This window comes from Oncorhynchus mykiss, chromosome 30 (genome assembly GCF_057628025.1).
Source record: "Oncorhynchus mykiss isolate SJ-2025 chromosome 30, ASM5762802v1, whole genome shotgun sequence".
NCBI lineage: Eukaryota > Metazoa > Chordata > Actinopteri > Salmoniformes > Salmonidae > Oncorhynchus > Oncorhynchus mykiss.
Window position 1 is genome coordinate 28,972,148 of NC_143051.1, and position 15,655 is coordinate 28,987,802.

Below are 15,655 nucleotides of genomic sequence, written 5' to 3' on the forward strand. Positions count from 1 at the left end.
ACCACAGGTGGACTTCAATCAAGTTGTCGAAACAAGGATGATCAATGGAAACAGGATGCACCTGAGTGTCGTAACAAAGGGACTGAATACTTATGTAAATAAGGTATCTGTTTTTTATTTTCAATACATTTTCAAAAGTTCTAAAAAACTGTTTTCGCTTTCATATTATGGGGCACTGTGGGCCTGTGGAACACTAAAATATATATGTCCTTTAAATAGCTATCTTCCACCAAAAAAGTACCCATTCCAAAATCAAAATCATCACTTAGCCCAACTCTCTTTATCTGTCTGGATCTCTCTGTTCTCTTTCTCTTTCTGTCTCTCTGGTCAATGCAAACTTTTGGGGATTTACAGTTCCTCCAGGCCAAATCCCATCTAACCTTCAGCTGGTGCTGTTGTTCGTGTCTGGTATTCACAAAAGAAGACAGAGACCTTGGTTGTGATGAGCAGTGGTCTGATACACAGCTATCTTTGGGGCTTGTACAGTGCCTTGTTTGTGCCCAGACCCAAGAGATTCCGTTGAAATGAGATTGAGAAATATATGATGGAAATGATGGAAATATATTTTTTTTACTCTCTCTTCCTCCTCCTTCTATGCCTCTTCCTCTCTCCCTCCCTCTCTCTCCCTCCCTACCTCCGTCTCTCTTCCTCTCCCCCCTCGCTCCTTCCCTCTCTCTCTCTCTCTCTCTGTCTATTCCTCCCTCTGCATCTTCCTCCCTCTCTCCCTTCCTCTCCCCCTTGCGTGCTCATTCACTCCATCCCTCTGCCTCGCTTTCTCTGCCCTCCTCTCTCCCTCCCTCCCTACATCCATCCATCTTTCCTCCTCCTCCTGCATCTTCTTCCCTCTCCCTCCCTTCCTCTCTCCCCTCGCTTGTTCGTTCGCTTCCTCCCTCTGCCTCACTTTCTCTCTCACTCCCCCTCTCTGCTTCTTCCCCCTCTCTCCCTCCCTCCCCCTTAACTCCCTCTATCTGTCTCTTCCTCCCTCTCTGCCTCTTCCTCCTCTTTCCCTCACTGCCTCCCTCAATCTCTCCACCCCCCCCCCCACTCTCTCTCTCTTCCTCTCCCCACTCACTCCCTCGCTCCCTCCCCCTCACACTCTCTCTTATAGGGTGGATAATTGACATTTATGGGTTGACAGACTAGAGGGGTTGAGGTGGTGTGAAGCTAGCCTTGGGATTTGTTATATTCTTCTAATGAGTTTTCGGTTATATGATTCAGTAAGCCGTTCAACCTGATAACGTAATGGAATTCTCCACACCATTGGCTTGCAATGGGTCTCCATGAAAACATTGTTGTAAAAAAATGGAGTGAATTGATTTCATCTGAATTGAACTGTGGATAACTTATGGTAGCAATAAAGCATCTGCCACATAAATTGTTGGGGTAGCTGCACCCATGGCCAGGTACAAGGTTAGAGTATAGCATAAAATATGATAACACAAAGCATCCATGTTGAAAGCTGATACATTGTCTGTTATTTGCTCTCTCCATCAACAGTCCGTGATCTTTCTATACGGGTATGTCTTGCTACAAGCTACAGTAGCTATAAACTTGATATGTATTTATCATGTAAAGCATATGGAAGCATATGGCAACTGCCCGTGTGGCAGGCTCTACGCCGGTGAGTATGACGTGGCCTCTGTAGCCTGGCGTGGGTGGACAGTCAGTGCACTGTAAGGTAAATAGAGCCATAGTGATTCATCTACAGCAGTAGACCTATGAAGACACTGAAAATACCTGAGGGAGCTACAAGATACAGCACAAACACAATCGGTAGGTTGTCAAAGGGTAAGAGACAGCTGCGTCATAGGGTGAACATAGAATGAACTACATGTATATCGAATTTCACCTTATACTCTCAGGATTCTCCTGATACTTTCTCCTGATATATAATGCAGAATGGATGCGGAAGCAACTTTTCCCTGACTTTTTTTTCATCAGACTAAAGATCCGGAAGCTTCTGCGCATGTGTGGATCACGTTCTGCACATGTGTTTATTCTCTAATTTATGCCGTCTCTGCTCTACTTGTGGAGAACAGACTACTCTAGCTAATGGGGCTTGTTTAAAAGTTAGATCAAAGCTGAATCAATGTCTGCAAGATCACATAATGATCGTATTCTACATAACAGAACCGAATATAATAGCATGTATAGCGTTACTGTAAGACAGAAACGACACTGCATTTTTATCTCATGTGGACAAAACAACAGCCACCACTAGGCAAAATATGTAGGTAGGCTAGACCACAGTTTGTTATCACCATCGGCTCTAAAATTAGCTCTCTACCTCATTCAGAACAACACTGTAGGCTATTTTGAAACAACACTGTATAACTCAAGAAGCTCTAAATTAATGTCGCCATGAAACTGAACGGGATCAAAGGGTTGGTTTCACCAGTAAAACTTGAAAAATGAATTCACGATTATCAGTGGGAAATGTGAAGGGAAGGAGACCACAAAAAGGTTTGTGTAAAGTAGAGGTAAAGATACACATGCGCAGACCGTCATCCGCACACGCGCAGAAGCTTTTAGACCTTTAGTCAGGGAAAAGAATGTCTGAGAAAAGTTGGATCTGCAGCCACCGCCATATATAATGGGCTCCTGAGTGGCGCAGCGGTCTAAGGCCCTGTATCTCAGTGTGAGAGGTGTCACGCTGAATCAAAAGTGAGATGGCAGCTTAGCTTCTAGTCCTTAGGAACTGTGCAGTGTTTTGTTTTTTATGTATTATTTCTTACATTGTTAGCCCAGAAAACCTGAAGTATTATTACAAACAGCCAGGAAGAACTATTGGATATCAGATAGACGTCAACTTACCAGCACAATCAGCACTACGGCCAGGAATACAACTTTCCCAAAGAGGATCCTTTGTCTGCACCTCCCAGGGAATTTAAACTGATTCCAGAGGCCGACCCAAAACAACGCCGCCGCAGGAGAGGGTGCCGGAACGATCTTCTAGTGAGGCTTCGGGTGTGCGCACACCACCCACCGCTTCCGAGTATATTACTTGCTAACGTCCAGTCCCTAGTTAACAAAATCTACAAAATCAGGGTAAGAGTTGCTTTCCAAAGAGATATCCGGAAACAAGGCTAGCTGGGGGCATGCTGTCAGGGGCCGCACAGCCAATGGGATTTTCAGTGCATCGCGCCGACAGGAATAAACATCTCTCCGGTAAGAAGAAGGGCAGGGATGTATGTTCCATGATTAACGACTCATGGTGTGATTGTAACAACATACCAGAACTCAAGTCCTTTTGTTCACCTGACCTAGAATTCCTCACAATCAAATGCTGACCGTATTATCTTCCAAGAGAACTCTCCTCCGTTATTGTCACAGCCATGTATATCCATGTATAGCGGATACCAAGATGGCCATCAAGGAACTTCACTGGACATTATGCAAACTGGAAACCATATATCCTGAGGCTGCATTTATTGTAGCTGAGGATTTTAACAAAGCTAATCTGTGAACAAGGCTACCTAAATTCTATCAGCATATTGATTGCAGTACACAAGCGAGTAACACGCTCGACCATTGCTACTCTAACTTCCGCGATGCATACAAGGCCCTCCCCCACCCTCCTTTTGGCAAATCCGACCATGACTCCATCTTATTGCTCCCCTCCTATGGGCATAGACTAAAACAGGAAGCGCCCATGCTTAGGTCTATCCAACGATGGTCTGACCAATCGGATTCCATGCTTCAAGATTGCTTCAATCACGTGGACTGGGATATGTTCCAGGTGGCCTCAGAGAATAACATTGACGTGTACGCTGACTCGAAGAGTGAGTTTATAAGAAAATGTATAGGAGATGTACCCACTGTGACTATTAAAATCTTCCCTAACCAGAAACTGTGGATTGATGGCAGCATTCGCGCAAAACTGAATGCACATACCACCACATTTAATCATCCAATCAAATCCAATCAAATGTTATTTGTCACATACACATGGTTAACAGATGTTAATGCGAGTGTAGCGAAATACTTGTGCTTCTAGTTCCGACAATGCAGTAATAACCAACGAGTAATCTAACTAACAATTCCAAAACTACTACCTTATCCACACAAGTGTAAAGGGATAAAGAATATGTACATAAAGATATATGAATGAGTGATGGTACAGAGCAGCATAGGCAAGATGCAGTAGATGGTATCGAGTACAGTATATACATATGAGATGAATATGCAAACAAAGTGGCATAGTTTAAAGTGGCTAGTGATACATGTATTACATAAAGATGCAGTAGACGAGATAGAGTACAGTATATACGTATATATATGAGATAAATAATGTAGGGTATGTAAACATTATATTAAGTAGCATTGTTTAAAGTGGCTAGTGATATATTTTACGTCAAATCCCATCAATTCCCATTATTAAAGTGGCTGGAGTTGAGTCAGTGTGTTGGCAGCAGCCACTCAATGTTAGTGGTGGCTGTTTGGCCTTGAGATAGAAGCTGTTTTTCAGTCTCTCGGTCCCTGCTTTGATGCACCTGTACCTCCCTTATCCTACCTCGTTTGCACATGCTGTATATAAACTTTTATATTGTATTATTGGCTGTATGTTTGTTTATTCCATGTGTAATTCTGTGATGTTGTATGTGTCGAACTGCTTTGATTTGTCTTGACCAGGTCGCAGTTGCAAATGAGAACTTGTTCTCAACAAGCCTACCTGGTTAAATAAAGGTTAAATAAAAAATAATAAAGCTGAAGGGACTTACATTATGGATGAGACCGACTGGTTTTCCTGCATGTTATAAGACTGTTAGCTTGCTCAAGAACCTAACGCAAGGTCTCAGTCGAGGCTAGATAAGCTACACCCAGAAGACGATTTCACTGTCAAAATTCCTTGTACAAATTAGAATCCCCACCAGTGATATAATTAAGTTGCTGCCACAGACTGGCTTGCTTTATCAGATCTAAGAGACAATCTCTGTATTTTAATTAAAACTGGATCCTGTGGGTTTGCGGAATCGAAAGAGGAAAAACAAATCGTCCAGACTAACCTCGGCCAACTTAACCTTACATCTTGGGGGACTTGCAGCATCTATGGCCAACAATAGAGTGAACTTTTTACGTTCATTGGCAGTCCAAATACAATTGCATTTTAGGGAGGCTTTGGCCTTGCACGGTCTTGGAACCTTGCCCAAATCCTCTAGGTCATTTTTATTGTCCCAGAGCTTCTAAAGGCACAAACAGGAATATCTCCTTCTGTTCAATGATAATGTTATTTATAACCATTGATTCTTGAAGAGGATACATTATAAAAATAAAAGTGGGGCCATCAGTCATCCTCTAGGTGACTTTAAAAGCTTTTTCTTACTCTCAAATTAAATTGGCTCAGCCTCTCATGCCCAAATATGCCATTGTTTCAGGGAGAGTATCAGTGTGCTCTAATGTGATTAGCGGCAAAGCATAACTGCATTAGCTCCCTCAACATATCTGCACTGTGTGTCAGTGATTATTTTAAGAACATGACAGGTGTGGAGGGAGAGGGGAATTGTTAACACTGACCCAGCCATGCTCTGAGCTTTTCAACCACTTCAGTGGACAAATGTTGACATGGGATGACACAATTTTATGGTTGTGAACTATTTTTCTGATTGCAGAGATGTCAGGTAAATGTGGATTTTTTTCCTGACTTCATCAAGACATCAGGGAAATGTGTAATGTTTTGGTTGTTATCTGCATTACATACACTACATTCACAGTGAGGACTGAATGTGTCAAACTCCTGCCTCTACCTGTAAGACTATGTGTTAGCAAGACAACCCTCAATCTATCAAATCAAAACAAATGTCATTAATCACATGCTTGGTAAACAACAGGTTTGGACTAACAGTGAAATGCTTACTTATGGGCCCTTCCCAACAATGCAGCGAGAAAGAAGATAGAGAACTAATAGAAAAGTAAAACACGTAATATGGTCAAACGCCCAAGCCCAATCCGACCACGCCGTTCTGCCACCTCTGGTCTTTTGGCCGTCCCAACCCTACGGGAGGGTAGCTCCCGCTCAGCCCCGTCCAAGCTCTTCTTTGTCCTGGCACCCCAATGGTGGAACCAGCTTCCCCCTGAAGCTAGGACAGCAGTCACTGCCCATCTTCCCGAAAGCACCTGAAACCCTACCTCTTCAAAGAATATCTAAATGAATCCCCTCCTCACCTCGACCACCCCACATGAATTTAAAAAATAAAACTTTCCTGAACCAGCACTTGACTCCCCCTGTCCCCTTTCTAGCTCTGACTTTGCTGATAACTACTTTATTGAGGAAAAGTGTACTTACCATGCCTGTGGTATGTGGTTGTCCCACCTAGCTATTAAGATGAATGCACTAACTGTAAGTCACTCTGGAAAAGAGTCTCTGCTAAATTACTAAAATGTAAATGTACATTTTTTATAATAAAAGTAATAATAAATACACAAGGAGTAACTTGGCAATATTGTATACACGGGGAACCAGTATCAAGGTCATTGCAAGGCACCCTATCTACCTCAAAGGTATTCATCCCCCTTTGCGTTTTTCCTATTTTGTTGCATTACAACCGGTAATTTATATGGATTTTTATTGGGATTTCATGTAATGAACATACACAAAATAGTCCAAATTGGTGGGGAAAAAAACGGAAAAGTGGTGTGTGCATATGTATTCACCCCCTTTGCTATGAAGCCCCTAAATAAGATCTATTAACCAATTACCTTCAGAAGTCACATGATTAGTTAAATAAAGTCTACCTGTGTGTAATCTAAGTGTCACATGATTTCAGTATATATACACCTGTTCTGAAAGGCCCCAGAGTCTGCAACACCACTAAGCAAGGGGCACCACCAAGCAAGTGGCACCATGAAGACCAATGAGCTCTCCAAACCGGTCAGAGACAAAGTTGTGGAGAAGTACAGATCAGGGTAGGGTTATAAAAAATATCAGAAACTTTAAACATCCCACAGAGCACCATTAAATCCATTATTAAAAAATGGAAAGAATATGGCACCACAACAAACCTGCAAAGAGAGGGCTGCCCACCAAAACTCACCGACCAGGCAAGGAGGGCATTAATCAGAGGCAACAAAGAGACCAAAGATAACCATGAAGGAGCTGCAAAGCTCCACAGCGGAGATTGGAGTATCTGTCCATAGGACCACTTTAAGCCGTACACTCCACAGAGCTGGGCTTTATGGATGAGTGGCCAGAAAGCCATTGCTTATTAAAAAGAATTAAGCAAACATATTTGGTGTTCGCCAAAAGGCATGTGGGAGACTCCCCAAACATATGGAAGAAGGTACTCTGGTCAGATGAGAAAACGCTATGTCTGGCGCAAACCCAACACCTCTCATGGTGGTGGCAGTTTTTCATAGGCAAGGACTGGAAAACTGGTCAGAATTGAAGGAATGATGGATGGCGCTAAATACAGGGAAATTCTGTTTGTCTTCCAGAGATTTGAGACTGGGATGTAGGTTCACCTTCCAGCAGGACAATGACCCTAAGCATACTGCTAAAGCAACACTCGAGTGGTTTAAGGGGAAACATTTAAATGTTTTAGAATGGCCTAGTCAAAGCCCAGAACTCAATCCAATTGAGAATATGTGGTATGACTTAAAGAGCTGGAGCAGTTTTGCCTTGAAGAATGGGAAAAAAATCCCAGTGGCCAAATGTGCCAAGTTTATAAAGACATACCCCAAGAGACTTGCAGCTGTAATTGCTGCAAAAGATGGCTCTACAAAATATTGATTTTGGGGGGGTGAATAGTTATGCATGTTTTCTGTTTTTTGTCTTATTTCTTGTTTGTTTCACAATAAAAACATATGTTGCATCTTCAAAGTGGTAGGCATGTTGTGTAAATCAAATGATACAAACCCCCCAAAAATCTATTTTTATTCCAGGTTGTAAGGCAAAAAAATAGGAAAAATGCCAAGGGGGGTGTATACTTTCGCAAGCCACTGTATGTACATATAACTGGAATAAAGTGACAGATATTTAACAGTAGCAGCAGCGTATGTGATGAGTCAGAATCTATCTACAGATTCTGAGAATTGCTATAAAGCATAAAGATTTACTGTGTAAATATAGTTCTACCCCAGGTTGTATTCTTTACCCTTCAGCTCAGCTGCCTGTGGTATGGATATGAATTCCATTCCAAGAATGATTGGCTACCTGCATTACTTTATTCTTTGACAGACAGTCATCAAACTTTCTGAAATAGAGGGGTTAGCTGACAACATCACAAAAAACGATGCGCAGGCTTCAATGGGGCAGAAAGCCATGTGTTGTTGTGATTCTGGATGGCAAGATAGCTAGAAACAATGACAAGAAACTGCCATGTGGGGAATCATAGGTGGCTCGTTTCAGATAGTTTTATCTTGTCCTTGTCACCATGTCTTGTTTTGAGGTGTTTTGACTTATGTCACAACTATGCTAATATGTCTAAAATTCAAACTACAGGAGCTAACCAACAAATGTAACAATGTATTTGAGAGACAACAAGTGTTCATTGTACAAATGTATTTCTGTTTTCAATAAACATTGGAGATTAAATAAAGTTTACATGTTGCCTGTTTTGCCCCATAGTTGAGCACTATAGATGTCCCCCCATAGATGTCGCCTGACATCTACTACCATACCCCACTCAAAGGCACTTAAATCTTTTGTCTTGCCCATTTGCCCTCTGAAATGGCACACATACACAATCCATGTCTCAAGGGTTAGAAATCCTTCTTTAACCTGCCTCCTCCACTGCATCGACACTGATTGAAGTGAATTTAACAAGTGACATCAATAAGGGATCATAGCTTTCACCTACATTTACCCGGTCAGTCTATGTCATGGAAAGAACACTCAGTGTATTTGTACACTCAGTGTATTTACATAATTGTGTCACCCATTAATACTCCAACCCTATCAATATCCTGTTATTTGCCATAGATTTGAGTAAGGCCATCATGTTTGTCGTCATTTCTCTTTTCCACGATGTTTCCCAACACCATAAATCTCTACAGAGAAGAAGATGGAACTACACAGTATAAGGGTATCTGTGGAAGAGGGTGAGATAGTTAGGTTTAGGCTTATATAGTAGGCTGCTGTATCTCCGGTGTCTTCCATTCACTCACTGATGGTGCACCATTCAATTTCAGACCACCACAGATAGATTGCTATTGACTTTAAAGAAAGATTCACCCATTTTAAATGTTATGTCGTATTTGTTCATCTCGGAGCAATGTTCTATTGATTCCCGGGGTCCTTTAATATTTGAATGTATATCTGAGCTATTCGCCGTTCAAACAGGCAGAAATATAGCCGTATGACACGTTTTGAGTCATATCAGAGATGCACCAATACGATGCAAAATTCGAAATGGGTGAATATTTCCTTTAAGTCCTCATCAGTCTTACTTTCTCATGGAAGATGCATGTGGATTTATGCAGCTTTAAGATGCATGTAGGCTGCAGCTTTCATAAAAATTATATTTAGATTACAGTATAGGAACCCTTTCAGCAGGCAGCACACACTTAAAGCTTTTGGTTGTTTGTTCTATATTGGTTAAAATAATGTAGGTGTACGTTCCCTGATAGAACCTGTATGTAACTTATTATTTCTTAGAATAGGAAGAATGCATCATTCCAAGCCATGTACTGTAATTCTAATGAATGACTTCAATTGCAAGTGATGAACTAGTTGGGGTTTAAAGACAGCCCTCTATCTCCCATGGCTATTGAATACTTGGGCTCCCGAGTGGTGCAGCGGTCTAAGGCACTGCAGCTCAGTGCAAGAGGCATCACTACAGTCCCTGGTTCAAATCCAGGCTGTATCACATCTGGCCATGATTGGGAGTCCCATAGGACAGTGCACAATTGGCCCAGTGTTGTCCAGGGTAAGCCGTCATTGTAAATAAGAATTTGTTTTTAACTGACTTGCCTGGTTAAATAAAACAGCACTAGCAAGACAATCAATGTATGAATACAATGCTTTAAAAGGGTTGAAACATTGGGTCTTATAAGGAAATATCCAACCAACAACTTCGAAAGTGTCCACCTGTACTAGTATCATCTTTTAAAGGTATGAGATTAAATAATTGAATCATACTTTCAATTAATTATATGGGTGCCTGTAAAGGAGAGTGGGGTGAGTTGAGTCACCCTTGTTTCTAGGAGATTGTACACAAAATGTATAAATTGTTCAAGTATTTAGGAAGAGGTCATCGTTTCATGGAGTTTGTGAAGGAATAAACCACATGGAAAAAGTGGAAAGCACGTTAGATACAAAAAAACAAATGTATGTGCTAGAGGTTTGCTTGTGTCTCAACCAAAGTAAATATTTTAAAAATGGTTCTATACTGTAAATCAGTTGGGATCTCTATAAGCTTCAATATGAGCTCCTAAACCTAGCATGAAAGTGCATCCTTGCAACTGTGTGGGCTAAAATTGTGAAAATGTTTCACTTGGGGTTAGTTGAGCCAATGACAAGTTGAGCAAAGTGAAGTGTTTTCTTCCCAGGCAAAATGCAAGGCGTTATCGATAGAATATGAGGTAACAACAAGACCTGGCCTATGTTTAAAGTGTTTTTAAAAAGTACAAAGTTTGTGAGGTATTAAGCCTGTGTTAAGATTTACCTTAAAATTATTAAAAGACAACAAAAAAAAGCGATTGTGATTGGATTGAATTTGAGAAATAAAGATATAAAAATAAATAAAGATAGTGGCACACTATACTGTATATATAAATTATCAGTAAATGCATCACTGTGACTTCTTCATGCTTTTTATTAGGGAAATAACGATATTATTGGTTTTAAAAAGGTAGTGGTAATATTTAATTTAGTACAGGCGGCTGAACTTACCCTGTCCAGCGGCTCAATTTTTCTTGTGCCAAGAAACCACTTTTTTGGGGGGACAATGTGTGTTTTCAAAACTGTAATGTTTACATGAATTCTGATTATTTGCAGCAATACACAACATCCTGGAATATATGTAGATATCTTTGTTAGAAAGAATACTGTATTTCCCTTGGCCGAGTTATGCTGATGTCATGAGTGTCGTTGGAAGTAGACCAAAGCGCAGGGTTGTGAGCGTACATTTTATTTTATTATTGTAAATGTCGCCAACAAAACAACAAACGAAAAACAACCGTGAAGCTTACAGGGCAATAGTTCCACTAACAAAGATAACTACCCACCACGAAAGGAGGGGAAAAAGGGCTACCTAAGTATGGTTCCCAGTCTGAGACAACGATAGACTGATTGAGAACCATACCCTGCCAAAACATAGAAACACAAAATCATAGAAAACAAAACATAGAATGCCCACCCCAAATCACAACCTGACCAAACCAAATAGAGACATAAAAATTCTCTCTTAGGTCAGGGCGTGACAGCTGAACGTAAAAAATGACTTAACTTACCCGACTCTCCCCTACTTCCCAAATACGGACCGTGTGCCCCTGGCTATTCTGTATTCTGCCCCACTGTCAATTCACTGAAACCAGCAGGGGTAGGTTATCATCACTATGGGAACAATGCAGCAAAGCATCCACAGCCATCAGTACCTGCCATCAGAAGACTCACCTGGTGCTGAGCTTGCAGGTTTACAATTAAACGTGAATGCCATTCAAAAAGGCATGAGCGCAAAAGGCCCCTCTGAGCGACTGCTACAAGTTTGTTCTGTTACTAAACTGAGTATTTCAACTAGTTTAGACACGAGACCGTCAATAAAGACGAATTATTTCATATGGGAGATTTCACTATATGGGGATTCAGTTTTTCGACCTTTTCCACATGCAGCCTGCCGCTGTCCATGGAACTCAAAGCAATTATATAGCAGACAAAAACATACGTAGGCTATGTGAGAGATAAATTATTGTTAGTGTCCAATCCTTACGGGTTCCTATTCAATGTTTCAAACTCCCCAAAAATATTTAGATGTTAGGAAACTGCAACCCAAGAGACAAATGACTGAAGGATTGTATGATTATCAAGAAGCATGCTTACCCGATTAGTTTGGCATGACACAGTTGAAAAATGAAATAATTCCAAAAATCCAATGCTCTGCCTCAAGCCCCATCAATTCACTCCTCTTCCAAATACTGTCATTCAAAAGCTGTGAGAATGCCTTTTTTTCAGAACTGTTTGGCTAGTCCTTATGTTTCCATCTCCTAAAAATAGGAAAAACGCTCTCACTCTCAAGTGGTCGTGGTCAAATCCTAGTCCTTACAATTCCCAGTCCTGACAAGTGTCACGGTATTCCACAGACGGCCCATTTGACGGGAGTCAGAATATTGAGTTCACGCATGTACAATATAGCGCACTTCCCAACAGCGTACACTGTAGGGTAGGCTACTAATAACACCGAAAGAGCGTGCGCGTTGCACTGCGACAAAGACCAACCTGCAAGCATAGAGAGGAGCTGTCCGGGCACCAAGTGCTGAAGCGAAACTTTTTAACAATCTCGCGCAAACATGATAAAGCACCTCCAAATGTTAATCCATATACATCGAAATTCACTATAAAAAAATATTTAAAAAAACATTCAATTAAGCTCTCAATTCATATGCTATTAATATGGGATTAATATGCACATAGCACCACAGTTCAATGTTCTTATCAGGAGCAGAGAAAAACGAAAGAAGTCATGCATCCTGACGGTTCATTCATTCTGTAAGAAATTGCCAAATCTATTGGCAAAGACGTATAAACTCCAGTACAGTCTGCTATTCGAGTCTTATCTCACCAACACATGCCGCCTCCCCCTCCCCATCACACCGGCATCGTCACGCACCAATGGCATCTCTTCAATTCTGAGGCGACAATTCCCACCTGACCTCTCAATATTTCACTGCATTAGAGACAACAGGACCGCCTGCAGAAGCCAAATCACCCTGAAAATCCGCAATTTCATGTCTCTCAGAGGCAATTATTCTATTTTAGGAACTTTTTTATCACCCTTTTGGTGACAGGAAATATTAAGAACTATTTCAATCTAGAAAAAGGTGTGAATAAGGCACCTAGTAGACATTGCCGTTTGACAAGATCTAAGACCTGTTTACCCTTCCCAAATTCCAACCACTGCCATTAGTGTTGCATGTTTTATTCACTTTTAAGAAATGTTAGATTTTATTTGTTGACATTTTGACATTATAGAGTATTAGATCGTTGACCCCAAAAATTATACAATAATCAAATGTGAAGAAATCCAAATCCTTATGATACCCACTGTATGGGCCTATATATGATTGTCCAATTGCTGTTGTCCACTTATGTTATTGTGTGTGTGTGCATTCATACATGTGTGCCTGCACAACTTCACAGTATGTCAGAGAGTTTGATTCTACTTGCCACACCCATGAGCTAACTAGAAACAGAAAGGAAATACATTCATGGTATAATCATAGAGAAGTTATTTAAATAGATGGGGAGATATTTGATGCAACAACCCCACACCAGGCACACTGGCAACGTGTGGCACAGATGTCATTGTCCTGATTTAAAAGTGATTTCCATAAAGAGCAGTCTTTCATTTTCCATTTGCCCTGTAGGTCAAAGGAGTTCTACTGCTGTGAGGTGGACAACACAGCCTGATTAGTAATAATTGCTGTCATCTAAGTTCAAAGGTTGATGATTAATAAAGGCATTTTATGTCATGTCCAGGGCTCCAGGTTCCCACAGAAAAAACAGATCCACAGTTAGACATTTTGTTCAAAATGTTTTATTTTACCAGGCAAGTCAGTTAAGAGCAAATTCTTATATTCAATTATGGTCTAGGAACAGTGGGTTAACTGCCTTGTTCAGGGGCAGAATGACAGATTCGTACCTTGACTCAGGGATTTGATCTTGCAACCTGCTGGTTACTAATCCAATGCTCTAACCACTAGGCTACACCAGAACTGGGTAGATGTCAACTATAAAGATGATTTGTCATGACAACCAGAGGTGTAAAGTACTTTGAAGTACTACTTAAGTAGTTTTTGGGGTATCTGTACTTTACTTTTTTTTATTTATACAGTATTTTTGACTACTTTTACTTTTACTTCACAACATTTCTAAAGAAAATAATGTACTTTCTACTCCATACATTTTCCCTGACACCCAAAAGTAATCATTACATGATAAATGCTTAGCAAGACAGGAAAACGGTCCAATTCACGCACTTCTCAAGAGAACAAGTGGCCATCCATACTGCTTCTGATCTGGCAGACTCACTAAATATAAATGCATAGTTTGTAAATTATGTCTGAGTGATGGAGTGTACCCCTGGCTATCCATTTTAGAAACAAGAAATGCTGCCACCTGCTTTGCTTAATATAAGGAATTTGAACTGATTCATACTTTTACTTTTGATACTTAAGTATATTCCAGCAATTACAATTACTTTTTATTTTATTTTTATTTATTTTTTTAGAACCAAACACTTTTTTACTTCTACTCAAGTAGTATTTTACTGGGTGACTTTCACTTTTACTTGAGTAACTTTCTATCAAGGCATCTTTACTTTTACTCAAGTGTGACAATTAAGTACTTTTTCAATCACTGATGCCAACAACATTCATCTTGAGAGTAGAGAAGAGTAGGGTCCACTGCACACGCAATTAAAATGCTTCTTTAGCTTTTCATTACTGGTGTATCAATTAAAACAGTCGATGTGACTATCGTCTGGGCCTTTCTCAAGGGAAGCTTTGGATGTGCACCATAGACGCGGGAATTAGGGGTGCTGAGGGTGATGCTGCACCCCCAGATAAATCAGAATACAAAATAAATAAATAAAACATTTAGAGAATTTTGTTTTTCTTCACAAAATGTGTGCACTTACCTCCCTCACCCCTAAACATCTTCCTGCTGCCATGATGTGCACCTTACTCTCCTCTATGGGCTATTCTCAGGGTTTATCGGACTTGACTCTGTTTTTGAAAAATACAGTCAAAATTATTTTGTAACCCTACAGAGGTATATGTAGGCCTAGTGAATGATTTTGGAAGTTGGGAAAATGTATCCCCCTTTTTTTTCTACCATCTGATAGATATATAAGTAAGAAATATAAGAAATAAGTCTTATTTCATGAGTGCAATAGTTGTTTCATTAATAGTTGTTTAATTAATAGTTTATTAATTAAACGTTTATTCACTTAACTCTATTTGTCCATTGCGAAATAGACATTTGTATTTATTTATGCTGTTTTATGCTTTTTTTCAATCCCCATGACACTACATATAACCTACACTGAAACAAGAGGCTGGAAGGAGCCACAGCTGTAAATCTAAACGTAATGCAGGCCTAATGTCTCTGCTCTCTCATCTGAAAAGACAGGACAAGTGAAGCAGTATGGGGCAAGCCTACAGAGACTGCTTTACTGTGACTAGCGTAAGAGACTATTGAGATTCACCCCATAGGGTTGACTAGGGAATGAAGAAAGCCAAAGGACAGTACTGACCTCTGCTGTTCAGATGTATAAGGTGCAGCTGGGTGAATGCTCTTTAAACATCGTGGCACCAGGGCCCTGTTCAAATACCTTTTTCTCTTTTTGAGGGGCAAGTCCAATTCCTCACACATTTTTTTGTTTAATGGATAAGACAAAAGTAGAGAGGAAAGAGGAGATTGTGCTGTAATAGCAGTGGACCTGATGACTAAAATGTAAATGAATTCAAACCCATGATGCAGCAGTACACAAATTCCTTAAAA